This window comes from Oenanthe melanoleuca, chromosome 3 (assembly GCF_029582105.1).
Source record: "Oenanthe melanoleuca isolate GR-GAL-2019-014 chromosome 3, OMel1.0, whole genome shotgun sequence".
NCBI lineage: Eukaryota > Metazoa > Chordata > Aves > Passeriformes > Muscicapidae > Oenanthe > Oenanthe melanoleuca.
The window spans coordinates 84,495,445-84,509,724 of NC_079336.1; the positions used below are offsets into that span (position 1 = coordinate 84,495,445).

General features: G+C 38.2%; 1 long non-coding RNA gene across 1 annotated transcript; it reads left to right on the forward strand.

Moving 5' to 3' along the window:
* The first annotated feature begins 1,121 nt into the window (after positions 1–1,121).
* LOC130251669 (uncharacterized) lies at positions 1,122–12,881 on the forward strand. Its single transcript, XR_008840197.1, has 5 exons — positions 1,122–1,366; positions 5,363–5,421; positions 6,962–7,080; positions 8,738–8,876; positions 9,729–12,881. It is a non-coding gene; the product is annotated as an uncharacterized LOC130251669 (long non-coding RNA).
* The last annotated feature ends 1,399 nt before the right edge of the window (positions 12,882–14,280 follow it).

The window sequence follows — 14,280 nt, forward strand, 5'->3', positions numbered from 1 at the left end:
TCACAGACAAGCTAATTTGAGTGCCCAGGCCCAGCTGCCAATCAACCTAGTTAACTTTGCAGTGTCCACATGATCTGGGACTCAAGATACTTTTATAGAGTTAGGGATCTTTTTCTTTTTTTTTCTTCATTTCCTCAGGCTTATATCTCATAGTCATTTAAATATAATTCATGTATTATTAAAGCAATGACAAATCTGGCTAAAAAAATGCTGGATCTTAGGGTTGATGAATGCAAAATTTATTTAGCCTAGATATTTCTTGGATTTTTGAAACTGTTTTTATTTCAAGAGATTCACTCTTTCAAATAATGCTATATTCTGTACAGATTTCAGCAGGCATGGAACCGGGCTGTAATTTTATCAGGTCCCTGTTTGCATCCTCTACTTTGCTTCTTGGGCATCCGCCAAAGAGATACCCTGGGTAGCATTAGTTAATTTTGCTCAGTATGTACTTGTATACTCAGCTACTACTGACTCTTCCCTCTAATTTACTGTAGCAGCCACTCTTCCCCCAGTGACAACTAAAAAAAATGTACAGAAATAATGCAAGAAATCACAAATTAGGCTTTCAGTTGTCATTCAAACCTTCTGACCCTGCCTTTCTCCTTGCTTCTGGGTTTTACAGGGGTTCTTATCCCCTTCTTTTCACCCTCAGCTCTAATTTCATATATGGTTTTATAACAAACTTGGAAAAAATTAAATACTTGCTTTCCATTTCATCCCACTAGCTGTACAACCTTCACAATTCTTTGGGAAGAATGGACTTCCCAAAATAATAAATATTACCCTACATTTTCTCTAAAGTAATAAGTGATAGCCCCTCCTGCTTTTCAAACATGACTTGCTTAAATGTTAGAGATTAACTGAAAATCTACACTGTGCACCCGAATCCATAACCCAGTATAAACAGCACATTCCTAATCAGTAGAAAATGTGCATATCTGGCTGGTTTCTGTGGGGTAAAACTCAACGCTGGCATTGCTCAAGAGGCGTGTGTGGCAAGAAGCAAGCAGCAGTGACAGGCAGCAGGGGCGGGCAGTGAAGTAATAAGTAGGTGAAATAATGGTTTGTATGTGGCAATGTGGAGTTAATGGCTAATCCAGGGATTTTGTGCCATTTCATGGCTGGCTCCAGTAAAGCTTCCTTTACGATTACCATGGCAGGATATTTGTGGGAATACTCGTGTGTTGGATCAGTGGTGATGTGTGCATGCCTGAAAGAGTCGGTGTGTTTTAAAACATGCAATGCCCATTTTATTCTTAGTGGTGATGAAAATATGAGCTGCAGAAATGGTAACAAATGGGAAATAGTACGGGAAAAAGGCAATTTGCAAACAGCTTTGATACTGCACTAAAGAGGAATGAAGGTGAGTTCTTCTACAGGGTTTTTAAAATTCCCGTTTTTTAATGTTCTACAGTTATTGGTGAGGAGATTTGTCCTTTTAGCTGTAGCTGTTGACAGATCTCAATAATTAAATGTTTAATGTTCAAATTAATGAGCTATAAACCAGGTCCTGCCAAGTATCTACCTTTGGGTAGGTACTTGATCTGATAGTGTTTTCATGTAATTTTCTCACCTTTTACCTCAGTTTTTTGAAAGCTAGCTCTCTGAAGCATGTATACTCCTAGTGTTTTAACTGGCCTTCATACTAGTTTGAAAAATTGTGACTGCTCTGGTTTCACAAGAAGGCATTCTCAGACACTAACAATATTCGTGGTACATGGTTACTTTTTTATCTGCAAAGCAAACAAACTCTTTCATTTTCAGCTGAGTAAACTTCCCATAGAAACTAATTCACTAAAAAACAGTAGTTAGTTCTTCACTTGCCTGTGTACCCCTTCTAGATTACACCATCTGTGAAGAAAGGAAGGAAATCACCACAGATAATAAGGTCATCTTCACATTAAGAAATGAACAGAGAAAATTTTGAAAGATTCATGCAATATTTTGCCTTGGTTTTGTTCAACAAGAGGAAGACTAAATGTTAATACAGCAATGAGGAATAGAGTGTGTAGGATGGGTAGGAAAGAAAAAGGGACAGATACAGACAAAGGCAAAAAAGTAATATTACTGTGTCAAAATGAAATAATTGAAAAGTGGATATACTACTTCCAGTACTTTGGGGGGAAAAAAAGGAGGAATTTTAGAAAAAAGTTCAGGACACTCTCCTTGTGATAAAACTCAATTCCTAACCAGAACATGTGGATTAGAGGAAATTTGTGGTTGAGCAAACACAGAAGTAAAAATAAAGGTGTATAGTAATATTCTACATTTAAGAAGTGATGTTTTGCAAATAGAAGGTAAATATATAATAAAATAACTCAAAATTTAGTTCCAATATATTTTTGGAAAAGATAGTTGCAGATTTTACTGAGAGAAGAGGGCCCTGAGATAATTCCAGACCCTAGGTGGAAAGTTTGGAGGTAGTTGGAAAACTCCGTATTGTTGAAGAGATTGTACTGCTTGGTTCAAAGAAATAGTCAGTCATATTTCAAATTCTCATTTAATAATTTGGGGAATACATGCTACTCATAGTTGGGGTCAGACATTCTGGCTGTGGTAGTAAATTAAATTCCCCTCCAAACTGTCACTGAGCTTGTGAAAAGAATGCTTTTGGGTGCTTCAGAATATGCCCTCAAAGGCCTGATGGTAAATAATAACCCTGGAGTCAGTGACCACAACTTGTGTGATGAAAGGTAGGGGTGAAAGAAAACAGAACATTCTCAACTTCAGAAAGGCAAACTTGATAAATTAAGGGACCTGGCAGTAAAATCATCTTGTATAATGAAAACTTGAGCATGGAAGAAGTCTTAGCTACCTTGAAACCAAATGACTGGGATCCTGTATCTCACAGAAGACAAAATGGTTTTGAGGTAGAAGCTTCAAGGCATAAGTGGAAAAGAGGTGGCATCAAGAAAAGGGTAAGAATTACAAGTGGAGAGCATGAAACAGAAAAAAGGTTTGGTTTGGGAAGGATCTCAAACATTAGTAAGTGAGAGAATGAAGGGAGAATTTATCTGGAAAATCAGGTTGATTTATGGTATATGGCATTTGAAAAAAACAAGATGATGTTATCCAGCTGTGACATAATGGAGTAAGAAGGAAGCGATATTGCTTTCCGTTGAGGAAGAAGTGGAGTTTAGAAATAGTCTACATCTGATTCTAAAACTAAATGCGTATTTTTGCCTCAATTTTCAGTAAAGACAGTGGTCTTGAACATGGGGTTGGAGGGCAGAATGGCTAATAGCTAGGAGGGAAAGGAAATTACTAGTATTAAATACAAGATGAAAAAAAAACCTAAGTTTGCAGCTTCTGGGCAGAAAGAACAGAAAATGCCCATTCCAGAAGTCAGAAAATCGTGTCAAATGAAATCACTTGCCTGATAGTAAGCTTTTTAAAGTAAGTATATCAGGAAATGAGAAAGTATAATGTTTGTTTGCTAAATGTGGGCCTTACCAGATTAACCTAAGATCTTCCTTTGATAATATCGTTCAACTTCTAGATAAAGGAGGAGATGGCAGGAATTAGCAGAGCAGTACCAGAGACTAATGGAGGCAATGAACCATCCACAGAGGTTAAAGCAAAATCTAAAGATCAGAAATGAGGTGTCTGAGTAAAGGTTTTTCTCTTTTCTTCCTACCATCATAACCCCCACACACCTCCAGTGCCCAGGATAAGTTTTGGGCTTAAACCTATTAGATATTTTCCTTAATGACACTGATACAAGGAAGTGGTGGGGAAAAAATTTGTAAATGACCCAGTGCTTTGGAGTACCAACAGTAAGGAAAACTAGGAAACCACATGCATTTAAACTGATGGAGAAATAGAAATGCAGTTAACCTCAAGAGTATAAAAGCAAGATTTTAGTATCAGAAATTTCCTCTAGCGGCTGGGAGCTCATCACTTCAAAAAGATGACAAAGAAGGACAGAATATGGTAGTTTATCACAGCATGATATGAAATGTCATTCAGCTTCAGCATTAGAATGACAAATGCAGTCTTAAGCGTGGCTGGGCAACAGGTTAAGTGCCTTCACACAGGCACTTAATTGGCAGTGTGGAAGTACTTATTCGGAGATGCACACAGACAGCCATGAGCTGGCTTTGAGATGTAACAAACTGAAGGGGTTGATGTGCCATGATTATTTCTGTTGCCTTCATTTCAGCTTTGTTCATGTTGTTAAATTGGGTAGGGACAGGCAGCCACAAGCTGTCAAGCCAGTTTGTAATTAAGCCATGACTTAGCATGGCTTAATAAGTTACTACGCCATGGACAAGCTGTAATAGCTGCCTCTGTGTGCCTCTGTGTGTGCTCCCAGCTCACCCAGCTGCCGAAGGAAAACCTGTTCATTTCAGCTATGATAGGCTGCCATAGCATCCTTGCTGATAAGGAATAATTTGCCTGGGTAACCCAGTAACTTGTGAGCATGTGTTCACACTTTTCCTCTCTGCCACTGGGAAGCCCAGAACCCAATGCAGTATTATAGGTAGCACAGGACACAGATCAGATGTGTTAGTTTTGTTAACTTCCTGCTGAGATGTCTCCTGCTCCAGTCTAAAATAGTGCTAAACATTTTGCTTTGGTGCTAGAATACCACTTTTTGCTTAGACTACTCTTATCCACCATCCCTAATGTGTCTTCGTCTTTATTATTGCCCTGGTATGTTCTTCACTGACTATCCGAACTTTAGATTATTTTTTCTACCTCTGACTGAAGTATTTTAAGAGAGCTTAGCATGTTTTAAGATAGTCCAAATGCATGTCAACAGTAAAATATTTATGTTCTTAGGATCTTTTAAGCTTATGTTATTGAAGAAGTCAATCAAGTTTGCCTAACAAGCTTTTCTAAAAAAGCTCCATAAAATAGATGAATTCTGGTAATAATATCTCTTCAATTTTCAAACATCTTTCAAATGCTGCATAGACATGTTTTATAGCTAAGACCATTCTAATAAAAATTTAAAAGTAAGCATGAGAGTAAAAATAAAAATTAGCCTGAAGAGTTTATCATTGAAATATGCAGATATTAACTGAGATCTTACTGTCTATGCAATTCCATAGTAATCTAATGACAAGTTAACAGTTTCCTATTTAATCTTTGTGATATTTTCCTAATTAATTTGGAATTATCATTACTATTAATTCAATTAATTCATTACTGTTAATTATCAATACTGTTAATACTTTACCTTTCCTTACCACAATTATGAGAAGTAATTACCTGGGAAAGTGTGGCGAAGGTTGCTTCATAAAATCACTGACATTTTAAAAATACCTTCCCACATAAAATCAGTGGCACTTTAAAAATACCTTCCCACATTTCCATTCACTGTCATCTCTCTTTATCCCCATTGCTGAGGAAGAATAACAGCTTGAGGACCCCAGTGAGAGCGGGGGCTTGTAGCACACACTGTTCTCATGGGTAAGTAAAGCTGCCTGGAATGGGGCAACACATCAGGCAGAAGCAATCTGATCTATGTGAGTGGTCTGTATTATTCAAGGATGCTTCTGCTGAGGGCATTCTGTTAAGATCAGAGGAACTGTTAAACTGGAATAGATATGACTCACCATCCTTCTGAGGGGAAAAAACACCAGCAACCAAACTGTGCAGTGTGAAGCCCTAATACACATTTGAAACATTAACTATGAACAAAGCAGGTCCTGAGAAGCTTTTTTTTTTTCTTTTAAGACTAAGGGGGGAAAAGGTCTTCTGACAGAAATTTCATGCATGTCCAGTAGGTCCCTGAACCTTTTCCTGAAGGTTCTGCTGAACTGTTAAGTAATTTATACATCCATGCAACTGGTGAATACCAGTTTAAGTAGAAAGGGAAAGTGGCAAGAAATCAATCAATGAAATCAAGACAATTCAGCTTGTGGCAAGGGAAGGGCCTCTTCCTCTTAAGTCTTACAATGGCTAAGCAGTGCTGTTGGTAGCCATCCCAGTGGTACACAACCCCAGAAGAAGTGGCCCAGAGCTGCAGATGGGACTGTTGTGAACTCGGTGGTGACTCAGTTAAAGAGTCGCCAACAGCCAACTCTCCCAGTAAAATCAACAGGTTGCACACCAGCTTGGGAGGTAAAGATAATGAGTAGGATTGACAGGAAGGATAACACTGACTCCAAATGGAGTCCCTCATTCAAAAAAAAAAAAAAAAAAAGAGTTAATTATTAATTTTCTGCATTTTTTGTAAGGCAGTTTGATGGGTGCTGCCCCTGACCATCAAAACTGCCCATGCCAGACACTGTCAGGTTATTACAGCTATTTTAATTTTAGGCTCTGAACAACAAGCTCTGCTTTCCACATGCAAAATCCAGGTACATCCTATGTTTTGTAGTATCCACAGTTCAAAAATGAGCACTTCTAATTTTAAAACATATAAGCATAAAATGAATCTTCACAAAGAAAAGCAAAACAATGTAGGCCAGCTTCCATGTTGTTGCTTATTACCCTTTTTTTCAATTAATGGTGTTTGGGGGTTTTTTCCAACTATATCACAAAACAACCATTTCAAGATTTAAAAAGTATTGTCAAATTCTTTGTCTAGGTATTAAATCCCTCCTAAGAATGAAAATGTGTGTATTTCTTGCTAGCTTATCTACATGAATACAATTCATGACAAGGGTAATAATTTATATAAGCTATTCTGGATTCTAGAAATTATATTAGTGTCTGGACAGGGAAAAAAACCCAACACTCAGATACATTCTCACCATGGTGACCTATGAGAGAACTGTCACAACAGAAGCTGCTGTTGCCACTACAATTTCCAGAGCTCCTGCTGTTCGTGTTGCTGCCAAAGAGAAAATCCACTGCCCTTCGCTGCACTTAAAGCTCAGACTGCAGCTTAAAGATAATGTTCACACTTTACTGTACATCAGTATCAAAGAGAAAATGAGATGATCAAAATATGCCAGCCATAATAACAGCGTCAACATGAAGTGTGCTGTTTATTTCCTTTGAGGTATCGAGCTCTGACTCCCTCCTGTTGCAGCAAAGACAAACCAGCAGCATGATCACAGCCTTTGGGGACAGCTCTGCTCAAGCCAGAGGGCCACCAGTCTTGGCAGGAGCACAAGCCAGGTAAGAAGTAGAGGACTGATTCCCCTCAAAGGAAAAATAAAATCTCCTGATGTCTTTGAAACACAAAAATAAATTAGTAGTTACAGTTATCTGAGAGAAAAATATAAAATAAGAACAGTCTTGTTGGCTCTCTGCACAATGAATGTTACAAGCTCTGTTTCCACACTCCACTAAAGGACTTTCAGTTATTATAAGCATACTGGGAAAGCCTTTTTGGCCAACTAGAGAACTAAATCAGAGAAATGTGTAAAGCACATCTTTTTATCAGGCTACCTATCCCCCAACCAAATAAGTGTATTTCAAACTATTAGACAATATTTTCTAATTTTTTAAGATAATCAAAAACTAGTGACAAGGGAACATCAGAATTTAAATGTGAATGTTCCACTTTGCAGAAATGAGCAGTTTCATGAATTTTATACTCTGCAGTACAAAAATTAAATGGAACCAACAAAGCCTTGATGATAGGACTTGACATTTTAAAAGCAGTATTTCTGAAAGTAAAGGGGCCCCCAGAAGACCTCTGATTAGCCTGCTCATGATCAAGAAACTCTGGAATAAATAACTCTGCAACTGCCAGGGTATCTATAATTAACTATGGCTAAGGGAATTAGAGTTGGAAGTTACTGTGATAGTTGCAAAGTTTCTGATATGATAAAATGAGGAAGTAAGAGGAATGAAATTATTTGAGAAAATGCTCCAGACCCTAAACTGATCATCATTATTAGTGGCATCTCACGTCTGAACCCTATGAATAAAGCAATTCATTATTCACAAGCTATGAGGTTAGGGTCTGATGTACAGTTGATAGTTTTATTATATGTAATTTATGAGATCTTAAAAAGGCATGAAAAAAAAGTTCATAAAAGAAGTTACACTGCCTGGGAAATGGAGACCCAAATCAAGTTATAATTCAACTGACTTTCTAAGCAGGAAGATAAATCTAAGTTTGGAAATCAGGGTGTCAAAGGATCACTGCATCTCAGAGATTATTCCATTTGAGGCAAGAGAAAACAGATTTCATTTGCATTCACCTAAACAACTCTGGTTGGTGAAAACCGCCATACTATATATTGGAATTGCCTCTAAATTGAAGGAAGCAAGAGAAGGGAGATGGGCCAAAGAAATGCTCTGAGGTTTAGCCTCTCTCACAGTCGGGAAGTCCCTCATGCTTTGGGCGGGGTCAGGCAGAAACCCAGCGGAGAAGTAGATCCTGATCCTGTACTGGCTCCTTGATTCCCGGAGGCAAGCTGTGAGTGAATGCCAGAACAATGTAGGTATTGAAATTGGATTTTCTTATTTCTATGCTTTTTGTTTGTGTGTTTGTTTCCAGGTTTTAATCAGAACCTTAACCCTTGCTTTACTAGTATAGTTTTTTCCCCTTATTGAGCTTTATTTGGTTATAACAGTGATTTCAAGTAAGAGTGGCAAACACAAGGAATGATATTTCTAAAGAAGGATAATGTTCAAATAAATTACTTGGTACATAAACCTTTAGGATACTCATAACCTGGGAGAAATTTGAAAAACCAAGGTATTTCTTAAGAAACAGCAAGTCAGCATTACACTACGGGAGAAATCTTTCCAGTGGGACATTTATTGAACACATGAGATTGCACAATTGCAGGCACACAACTGAGATTAAATCTTTTGGAAGTTACACAGTGCTGTAGCTCTGCCATGGATGCAACAAATCCCAGGGAAGGAGGGGAGAGGCAGAAGAACAGGTGGAACTCCAAGACAGTGAAATGAGAGTGCCACAGGGAACTGCAGCGCGTATGACTGCCAGAAGCCAAGTGAGTATCTCTAAACATCTGACATCTCTAAAAAATGTAAATATTACAGTCCATCTCAAAAGGGTCTAAGAACAGCAAAATTCTGAAAGCTGAAAAAGAAAGAATACCAACATAATAACCAGAGAGTGCTACTGCACAAAGCTCCGACACATTAATAAGGTCAGCTTTTTCATAAAGTGTTTGAAATTAAAATAATTAAGGGAGGCTCGGCAGCTGAAGCGTAATAAGCACAGAGGTAAGTACACAGTGGACACAGCCAAACACACTGCTGGCACTGCCACATCACAGTGTGGTACTTAAAACTAGATGCTAGCAGTGAATAAGCTACAGAGGTACAGAAAATCTCAGTGCCTGCTTATTTGGCTAGAGAGGGACCTTTGGATACAGGTTTTGCAATCATGCATGTTTACCCAAGATAGGCCAGTGTTAGCTTAAACATCATAAACTGCTTATTTGCAGTTCTAGAGGGGGCTTGGGAATTTTCACTCCTTGAAAAAAATGTTGCTTTTTTTCAACTACCAGCACTTTCTCATTGTCATTAATTTTTTGCAAGCCAGGAATAAAAGAAAGGAAGATATAGTAATTGCAGTGACATCAAATAAGGCTGGGGCATCCAGTGGCTGTGATCTCTAAGTTTATTTATTCAGTCTGTGGCTCTCTGGAACAGGCTGTAGGCAAGATGACTTGCTCTGGTACTGGCAATAGCCTTATTCTTCTACCATTCTTTCTAGAAGTCCTTTCCCTCTCAGCAATAAAACACAGGAAGGACCAGAGCCCCTTGAGAAAGAGGGCTTTTAGAAATGAGCTACTGTCAGAACAATTAATCCAGTAATCACTCTTTTCTCCTCACAGGTCTGTAGCACTGCTTGGAAAGCAGAAGACCAGTGTGAGGTGTCTGAATTACTTGGAGATACTAATCTACTTTCAGATGCTATATTTCTTGGGCACTCATCTCTTCTACGAGGGAAACTTGCTGCAAGCAACCTGTTGGATATATTCAGTAATGATGGCACTTCCAGGAAATTGCCATGTCCTGCATCAAAGGATGGAGTGCAGTATGTGGGCCTCTCCTTTATTTTGAGAAAGGTGCAGCATGTCAAAAGTGGGCAGCTCTGCTACAGAGCATCCCTCTCACTGGAGTACAGCACAGCTGAGTCCTTTGTGCTTGTTTGATAGAAATCATGGATGGTCTCAGACTAAATGAGACTGTGAGTGGCAGTGCAACAGCAAGAGAAGGAATGTTAATGACCAGAACATGTGGGGACTCAGGGAGAAACACAGATTTCAACTTCTATTCCTTGTCATACAGCTGTGTGGTTCTCCTTGTACCATGCTCCATTATATACAGAATCTTAATGATCACTGAAGTTTGAATGACCAAAAAGTAGTTATATTTTATTTTCAAATACATTTAACTCAAAGGACAAACCCAACAGCTTCTGAATTCTAGTGACAGCATTACAAGAAGGTCCTGTGTGAACAGTGATGTGGGCAGGAAGGTGTGACTAAAGACTTAAAGTCTGAGGGTTTTGTTCTCCAAAAGCAAAACAAAGGACTGTACACTCAAAGTACAAGGAAGTCAGTGAAGCTGAAACCACGGGGGATGAAGTGTCCACTCTTACAGCACTTTCAGATTTAGAGGACAGAGCAATTTAGTAAGCCCCAGAGAGGAGAAGATGGAATCATAGACGAATTCTTGCAGATTACGAATCATGCCTGACTGACTGCAGGAGCAAGAGAAGTAAAACACACGGCCCCAAAACACTGTCAAAGCTGACATACTTTTGAGAAGTGACATAAAATCCCACAGAAAGAGGCAAGGGTATGTGGCTTGGGGGCATCAACTGTTCTTTCAGAATATTGGAAATGTGGAGAAAAGTCTAGAGACCTCAATTAACTTACTGAAGCATTTGATAACTTTTATTCTGGGGGAGGATACATGCATCTCATTTTCTGTTGCTAGAACATTCATTAGTCATTTGTCAGTTTAAAAAGCAAATTATGCAGAAGTAGTCCAAGCATTTTTTCCTCTCCCTTAGCTTGTGTGCTGGGTAAAGAATCCTGGAGTGAAAATGAGACTGTCATAAATTCTGATTTAACAAAACATAGGAGTCTTCATCAAAGAGTGTGAGATTGAAGAGAATCTTTTATTTGTTTCCAATAGAGAATCTCACTGGGGTAGTTGTCTCCTCAGTCACTACATCTTATACTGTAACAACAGGAATTACTTTCCAGGCTGCAACACCATGGCAGATTTTGACCAGAATTTGGAGAGAGACAAATAATTTGACTGATCACGTTCCCAATAAAATCTTCCATATAATTTCTATTACTTCAGAAAAAGTAAAATCACTCTTAAGGCATCTCTAGTAGCATTTAAAGAATTTATTTCACACCTAGTTCTATACCATTTAATTCTGTTGAATCCAGTGGGGCAATATATGGTTTTCAGTCTTAAAAATAAAAACAGAATTAGGCCAATTTGTCTTTTTAAAATGAATTATTCATTGCCTAAGCCTAGGGACTTACCATAGTTGGGGCCCACACGCACTGCTGCTAAAGCCACAGCAGAGAGGCAGTGATTATGTGTTAGGCCTTTAGGTCCATGGCATCAGTAGATTATCAATGTTTCCACCTCCAGTGCTGGCAGACAGACCTTCATCTCTGGAAAGCACAGCTGCACTTATCCACATTATTTTCAAAATTGATTTCAAAGGATTCTGCAAAACATAATCTGAACTCACATTTAATAAGACACAAAAACAAATTAAAGCAACTATTGAAGAAGCGTATCTGTCTCTGTAGTTAAAGCCTACTAAATTAAATTTTAAAGAATTCGCTCAGACTGGAAATCATATCACTGTGTGTGGGCACAGAAGAAGGCTCAGTAAATTCTGGCTCAGTGGGTGAGTCAGCATGAGTCATCAGCAGACATACCATCCTATGGTTATATGAATCCACAAGGTACATTTAGAAACATGTCACAGTAACAAAATAACGCCATCCTCCTGCTTTTTGTCTAGATGACAACAATGACAGCCCCGACTTTCCTAAAATATTGTAGGAGTTCTCAGCTCAACATGTGGGTTTAGGGAAAAAAAACCCCTCTGTTTTGCTATTTTCATTAAGCGAAGCTAACACAGATATGATAAGCTGGTAGGAAAGCCTTAGGTTGTAAATAAAATCATTTAGGTACTTGCATTACACTGACAAACAACTGAGCAACATCTGCTTATCTGGTGGATTTCTCATCACTTGATTGAAACACAAGGAGGTTTTTTTTGCTCTTCCAATTTCAATTGTTTCCATTGCTCAGAATTCCAAGTGGGTAATAAGATGCTATGACAAATGAAGTTATGTAGCTGACATCACCATCTGTGTAATAAGCAAAATCGTGTCAATTTTGTTCTGAAGGAGTTTTTAATTGTGGCATTTACTGAAAGACTCTGAATGCAAACTAGATGAGCACTGGTTAGGCTGAAACTATTTCTGTTTTCTTCTCTTCTACTTTTCTTAATTTCCAGGGAAAAGTTAAATTGTATACTCTATATTAAATTTTCCTCTGAAACACATTTCATTTTCTTCCAGCCTGTCACTTCATATAGGACATGTAATTACCCAAAATACCCCAACTTGTACAGCAATACAGGAAAAGCACATTTCACTCCTTCTCATATTAATTTTTGGAGCTTTAATATATAGATTTCTTTAATTTTGCTAAAGATTAAGGAAATTTCACCAGTCATATGTCTGCATTTAGTGTGTAGTGAATGGACTAGGATTGCTCATGGGTATATCTATACACAGCTATTTGCCTGACCACCTCACAGCCCAGTCTGGAAACCCAATTCCCTGCCACGATTAGTCATCCACTTGGATCCCACTTACTGCAGTGATGCCACACAGATGCAGCCAGATTCACATCAGCTAATCTAGTTACAAAACAGAGGCCCTGGTTCTATCAGATATGTTAAAATCTGTGTAAATAAAAATGGCTTAACTTCTTAGTTTAGGCTGCAGACTCTTGTTTCTCACTCTCCCAACAGCATGGCAACTGCATTCTGAATTTGTTCTTTCATTATTCTTAAGTGAAGGATGTTTCCTGGATTTATTCCTACCATGATTTGATTCACTAACTCCTTTCCAGGGTTACAGCTGTCTTTACATCATGCACTTAATATTTTAGGCAATTAGTGCTGCTCTTCATTTACTATTTCTATGTTCTAGTAGGCTTAGTAAAAACTTGGGTTGGTTTGGACTTGTTTTAATTCTGTGAATTACGTATTAATATATATAACCTGCATAAAGGAGGGTACCCTTGGCAGTGCTGCTGGCTCTGCCTGCTTTTATAAGGCTTTAGCCATAGCAGGAACTCTTCCACTGGGGACTTGGGCCCTGCTGAACGGAGGAGTGAACATGATTGTCATTAGTACAGGTAACCTTTAGCACACCTTGCAAAACAACACAGGCCCCTTGAAGGTTTTGCAAGAAGCTCTGAGGACAGAATGTTTTTTGAGTGTCAAAGACATCATAATGTTGGACTTGGCCTTCCAGGCTCTAAGTACAACCACAAGGACAAACTCAGTCACATTTACCAAACATCAGTGCTGTTTACTCACTGGGCAGGCAGGGTTGCCAAATCCCCCCCACACACACAGCCCGAAGATTTCAGCACTTAACCCAGGCTGTAAATGAGAGCAGTTAGCAACACATCTATTAATAATGTCTAGCATGTCACAAAAAAGAGCACACAAAAAAATCAGAAATGTTTCTTCAAGGATGGTCACTAGATAATACTATTTAGTAATAGCTTTATTACAAACATTTTACTCAAAATCAAAGCTTGAAGGACATTGCTGCTTTTTGACTGTAATCAGGGGAGAGTGGAAAACATTTTCTTCCACAAAACTCATTATTGTACATTTATACAGTACATGTATATAGATATATAGATATGCAATATACCCTTATGCACATGCATGTACGTATCTATTTGGAATATATTCTCAGCATGTAGTTTTTCCACAGAGAGTCAATATTCAATATGTTTCATGTATTTTAAGCTGCAATTTATACAAAAATGTAAAGTAGTGTCTATTTTAGCAAACTCATTATCAAATGTTGCTGGAAGCAACACTCAGTCTTCTCATAGATTGCTCTTTCTTCAGCTTTTCTTACAGTCAAAGTGGGTTGATGAACAGTAGATTAAATTATCAAAAACGAGGCAAAATTTTCATTTCCTTGTGCTTTCTATCAGCTATTGAAATTAACATTTTTTGTAATTTTGGGGGAGTTTATTTCCAAACTTGCTATGAGTAGGAGTATGGTAACTATACAACAGATTCAGAACAAAGGGTTTTTCAAAGATTATTAAATATTTAACTGCAGCAGATCCCATAACAAA